Below are 6,680 nucleotides of genomic sequence, written 5' to 3' on the forward strand. Positions count from 1 at the left end.
ATACATACAAGCATGTGGCCCAAAGTGCTTCACAAAAGAATAGAGACAGAAAACAACAGACATGGTAAAATAAAATCAATATGGTAAAATTAATAGAATAAATAAGAGTAGAAATAAAACTTTGAAATCAGTTAAAGTTAAAAAGATCAGATAAATACAAGAAATAAATTGATAAATAAGATAAACAAATGTTACTAAAACAATGATTGTAATAATGCAGTCCAGGGCTAAAAACAAATTACTCCACATTAAAAAGGTCATTCTTAAGTTTACTTTGAAAATCATCCAGAGGCCATTCCAGCATCCTGAGGCAGAGAGCTCCACAGTTGTGGTGCATATAAACAGGAAGTTCATTGGCCGGCTCTTGTGATGGACTCATGAGGAACAATCTAGTATTTGATTCACTTTCAAAAGTGTTCTGTTGAACATGATCAAGGCAGCATTACGTTGTTACAGTAACATTATCAGCCGGCTTGTAGTCGACTACTCCTTACCTCTGCTCCATGCTCCAGGTTAGCACATCACACATCAGTCCTCGATCAGTCCCAAGGTTCATTTATCAATCAAACCAACATCCTCCTTCAACAAAATGCAAGCTAAACAGTCGATCTCTTAAGGTAGAGGTACAGAGGATGATTCATAGAATCTTTATCTTGAGGATAGAAGCAGCCCCTGAGACTCAGTACGGTGAACAGGTCAGACCTTTCTGCAGCTAGTCTGCATTGTGATGAGTTTGATGCTATGACAGTTTACTACACATGTAAGCCCAGACAACATTTGTACTACAGGTAAGAAAAGAGCCTTCAGCAGCAGAGAGAGCACTATATCTGTGTAAAGAGGAGTCCACCACTTGTAGGAGTAACTTCTGACTGATAACAAAACTTTCTCCCCTTTGTCCTCACATATAAAAAAAAACATGTTCTGACTGCGCAGAAAAAGAAACCACTTCAAAGAACTCCATTTTTCCCCAGGAGTGGCTCAGAAAGCCAAAGCTCTGTAGCTGTTGAAAAATAACTTTTTGTGTGTGTTTGTTAGCCGACTGACCGAGACTGCACATCCATCTTTCTTCTCTTCTGACATTTGGACAAAAATCCTTGCAGCAGTTTGGAGCCAAAAGCAAGCGTCTGATCTGAAAACAAATCAAAGTCCTCTGCCGTCACTCTTTTCTGCTTGACATTACACAGAATCAATTTAGTGAGAGAAAAAGCTTCTCTGCACCAAAACAATACAAACCTTAATAGTTAATAGGCACGGCTCCAGGGCTGGAGCTGAATGTAGAATGAGTACTGTGATGTGCTGTGATCTTCTGCTGCAGAGAAAACACTTTACATTAGCTCTTCTACATCAAATATGAGTCCAATGTGGAAGTGTTAAAAACTGCAGTTCATCGAGGATCTGCTTGAGGCTGGCTCCAGAAGTACCAGAAACCACATACACACCAATTCAAAACAGCCGATCTTTACAGCAGAAATAAACATGTTTACAGCCTGGTACAAAAAACAAGTGTAGTGTGGATAACTAATTTCTCAGGCAGTGTCAGGGCAAGTTCGGAGCCGGCGATCAATTGAGAACCGATTCTAGAGCGGATCCAACTCTCCTCATGTATGCGTGGGTTCTCCGGCTTCCTCCCACAGTCCGAAAACATGCTTACCAGGTTAATTGATCACTCTAAAATGCCCGTAGGTGTGAGTGTGTGTGTGAATGGTTGTCTGTCTATCTGTGTTAGCCCTGTGATAGGTTGGCGACCTGTCCAGGGTGTACCCTGCCTTCCACCCGAAGCCAGCTGGGATAGGCTCCAGCCCCCCGTGACCCCTAACGGGATAAGCGGTCAAGATGATGGGTGGCTGGCTGTATGGTTGGGTGGATGATGGGTGGATGATTGGTACATGGATGGATGGATGCTTGGATGGATATAATGTTGCATGGATGGATGGATGGCTGGCTGACTGGCTGGCTGGCTGGCTGTATGGTTGGGTGGATGATGGGTGGCTGGCTGTATGGTTTGGTGGATGATGGGTGGATGATTGGTACATGGATGGATGGATGCTTGGATGGATATATGTATGGATGTATGGATGGATGGATGGATGGATGGATGGCTGGCTGGCTGGCTGGCTGGCTGGCTGGCTGTATGGTTGGATGGATGGATGGATGGATGGATGGATGGATGGATGGCTGGCTGGCTGGCTGTATGGTTGGATGGATGGATGGATGGATGGCTGGCTGGCTGGCTGTATGGATGGATGGATGGATGGATGGATGGCTAGCTGGCTGTATGGTTGGGTGGATGATGGGTGGATGATTGGTACATGGATGGATGGATGCTTGGATGGATATAATGTTGCATGGATGGATGGATGGATGGATGGATGGATGGATGGCTGGCTGGTTGGCTGGCTGGCTGGCTGGCTGTATGGTTGGGTGGATGATGGGTGGCTGGCTGGCTGGCTGGCTGGCTGTATGGTTGGGTGGATGATGGGTGGATGATTGGTACATGGATGGATGGATGCTTGGATGGATATAATGTTGGATGGATGGATTCCAAGGCAAAACAGTGGTCGACCGAGGAGACAAGCTGCTGTTGCCCGCCATCGTTGTTGTTGTGAGGGAAAGTTTGCGCTAGCGCTGCTGGGAAAAGTGGTCACGTAAATCTGACGTCATGAGGTGCCTCTTCTGTGCATTACTCTTAAGCCTGGTTTATACCTCTGCGTTGAATCGACGCTGTAGCCTTCATGCGTAGGCCTGTGTTGCCCTGGTACATACGCAGAGGCCTACACACATAGCCTGATGTGCGCCTCCTCCAAAATGTAAGTACAAATCAAATGGACATGGAAAGCAGGCCCTGTGATTGGGGTTGACGCGGAAGTATAAACCAGGCTTTAGCTTTGATATGATCAAAACATACACAAACACAAACATATATTCTCAGTGACACTTTAGCTGTTGGCCAGGAGGCTCTTTACGCCACAATCACTCCACAGCAGCAATATCGCTCCCGCCGATGATTGGCTTCAAAACAGCGCTTCAGACACAGATGGGTGACGTCACGGAAACTACGTCCATTATTTATACAACATATAAGTTGATCTCACAAAGAATGAAACACGACGTGGTTTATGTCCAGGGAAAACTTTAATCCTTGTCATAGTGAACATGGTGACACCAGTGAAGCTGCTGAGAGGTGCTATGAGAACACATGAAAACAAACACCAGAGATCACATGTTCGGCTCACATGTCGGACACTTACTGCACGGAGGCCACTTCAAAACTAGATATTTAAATTAATGCATGACTGAATCTTGACCTCTGTCGTCACTATCACAAAAAATGCATCTGTAGTAGCTTACATTATTCAAAGGAATCTCCACTCAGTTTGGGAAACCAGACACAGGCTGACCGGTCGAGGGACGGACAATCAAGATTTGCTTCCTTGGATGTGTAGTGTTGGAAAATGAAGACAGTTTCTGCAGATGGTTAGAAAATGTCCAATTCAAACCATGCATTTCCAAATTTGATTACTGGATTAGAAACTAGTGGTGCAACGGATCATTGTTGATACAGGCTGTTACTGGGTCAGTTAGAGTCCAATGCTGCAAGTGCAATTTTTAACTTTCACTTTGTTTATGGAGCAGTTCACATATTGGCTCTTTGCCAGCTGTAGGACCCTAGAATGCACGAAAACGCTGTGATCAGCTCAAAGAAAAGTGGACGGTGAAAATCAGCAATTGAAAGAAGAATGGAGAAGCTTATAACCAGGATATCCCCCCAAACTCACTCTCAGCCATCTTTGGCATCCCCCCCCCCCCCCCCCCCCGACTCTAGCCTCCCTGTTGCGATGAAACAAGCTCTTGCTTTCACTACTTTGTTAGCTCGGCGGCTGATCCTGTTTGACTGGAAACTAGTTTGCCCCCCAACATATGATCGCTGGATCAGAGAAGTCCTCTGCAACCTTAAGCTGGAAAAACTCAGATTCTCCTTGAGAAACTCGTCTATGGAATCCTTTTCTAACATTTGCAAATTCCCTTACTTTAATTCCTGATTCTGATGATGAGTAATTCACCTTGCTCCCACTCTTTCCCCTCTTCTCCTCCAACTGCTGCACCTTCTGCTTGTTTGTAAGGGTTTTTTTCCTGTCTTTTATTAATTATTCATTTATTGTTTTTCTTTCTTTCTTTCTTTCTTTCTTTCTTTCTTTCTTTCTTTCTTTCTTTCTTTCTTTCTTTCTTTCTTTCTTTCTTTCTTTCTTTCTTTCTTTTTCCCTGTTGTGTGACTGTGTGTGTAGTGTGTGTCCACCAGCTTCCGTACAGTCTGGACCTGAACTGGGTGGATGGGGCTGTGGGGCTTAAGACATTACTGTAATCCTGTGCCTTATTAATCAAAGCAACTTGACATTGACTGTTAAAATGTTCAAAACTTAATAATAAAAGAGTTTGAATTGAAAAAAGGAAAGAAGAATGGAGTGAAACTTTTGAAGTTCCTCTGCTCCTTCATGCAGTGAATGAGGCAGGACTGGGCCCACAGACAGGGTGCTTTGCACATGCAGTAAATTTTGAGTTGAATGTTGTTTTTATTTAATGGGCAAAAGTTCACAAGTGTTTTAAAAAACAAATGGAGGACAAAGTTATATTTGTCTTCTTTTTTTTTTTGCTGATCTGAAAAATCTGATCCAAACCGTGAGTTTTTTGATCCATTGCACCCCTATTAGAACCTGAACCGTCTCCTGTGTAGTGTTGGTAAGAAAAGATGTCACTTTTTAAAATGAATGAAATCATATCAGTTTTGATAGAAGCATCGTTACAAAGCTAAAAAACAAACATCTGAAGAACTCCTTCACAGTAACAAGATTGTCTCAAACCAAGACCGTAACATATGTGGACTCTTAAACTGAGTGGAGTTTCTGTGGCAGTGAAAGAATAGTAACATATTTCTGAGACATTGTTCCAAGAGCTAGCATACAAAGAGAATACTTCATCACATTTCTGTTTGACGAAATCCAGACGGGCGCTCTAAAGACGACTGCATGAAATGGTTTGAGTCAACATTTGCATAACTCCATGATCAGACAATCCAAAGTCTAAAAGTGCCTAATTATGATTATTGTCAGCTAGAATCAACAATAACACCAATATTTAAAAAAAAAGTTCTGCAGGCGTGCATCATCATCATCTTGCCGTCACTGTCCTGTCGTTGCATTTCTTCCACACACACACACACACACGATGTGAAGTGCAGGACAGGTGATGAACTGAAGCAGGTCCTGTTGTGATGCATCTCAGAGATCAATCTGTCCCAGCGTGTGTGTGTGCGTGTGAGGCTGGAGATGTCTCAGTTCAAAGTTGTTCACGTTTCCCCCTTATCTTCAAAGTTCACAATCCATATAAAATATAACAAGAAAAAAAAGAGAGGGAGTCTTGAATACATCCTGATCACAGTGCAATAAAATCTGAGAAGATTCATTCAAAGTGAATCCATCATCGACTCAAACAGTGTCTGCTGGAGTCCACACTTTGAAATCTGCAGGAGCTTTTTAATCAGACCATCAGTGCTGCACTCTGCCTGTTCTCCAGCAGGTGGTGCCCTCGCACTGGGCTGCATATCATGACACTCAATCAATTAAATTGTAGGACTTAAAACAAAACAAAACCAGCATATTTCTGCAAACCTTGAGATTTTGAAACACAAACATCAATCTGTAACGTCTGGCTTGAGGTTGTTCTTATTCATGTGCACAGATCTGAGTCAGAGGACTGTGGACTGTGTTATGGTTTTCATTTCAAAGTGGTCCTTTAGCAATAAAACTCCTCAGAGTCTGGGCAGGACTTTGATGATGGAAGTGTAGATGTGTTCACTTCTTCTCCACTTTACAAAAAGAAGACATCTTTAGGTTTTAAAGGTGACATATTATGCTCTTTTTCATCAAAATATATTGGTCTAAGAGGTCCCCAAAACATGTCTTTAAAGTTTACTGCTAAAAAAAACACTTTGAAATCAGATTTTGGTCTGCCTGTAAACCCCTCTTTTTCAGCCCTGCTCAGAACAGGCTGTTTTCTGTGTCTGTGCCTTTAAATGAGAATGAGCTCTCTGACAACGACCCCTCAGGAAGTGGATGTGCCCTCGGCTGTCCAGCACGTTGATCTAATGTTTACATGTTTGCCGCTGACAGACCCGCGTTACTTCAACCCTCTGAATCTGATCCAGAATCTGATCCTGATGGAGAGGCGCCTGCAGCAGGACCTTTCTGAAGGATTGGTCACAGATTTAGTGTTTCTTGTTGTTTTATTTGTCAGTATGTCGACGTGTGTCTTGGTACACAGCTACGAACATGTAGCTTTGTGGCTATGCTAACTAGCGCTAGCACTTTTCTATGAAAAATAAAAATCATCCACTAGATCTTCAAATCTGCAGATGTGGGGAGTAAAACCGACCTTTGTGTTTATTAAGACAGCCTACAACTAGCATGCCTCCCTCCTAAGCTCCTTGTTAGCACACGTGTGCAGGAAATGAAAAACAGAGGAGGGGTTGAGTTGTATTTTATACAGTCTATGGGCTGAACAAGCTCCGAGCTCTGACTTCCTGTTACAGACCGGATGGCGTTGTGACGTTTGAAAAACACTGAAAACTGAAACCGCTCGTTTCACACACATTTACAGAAAGGTGGAGAAATCAGAACAGGAGCAGA

This window comes from Notolabrus celidotus, chromosome 15, assembly GCF_009762535.1.
Source record: "Notolabrus celidotus isolate fNotCel1 chromosome 15, fNotCel1.pri, whole genome shotgun sequence".
Classification (NCBI taxonomy): domain Eukaryota; kingdom Metazoa; phylum Chordata; class Actinopteri; order Labriformes; family Labridae; genus Notolabrus; species Notolabrus celidotus.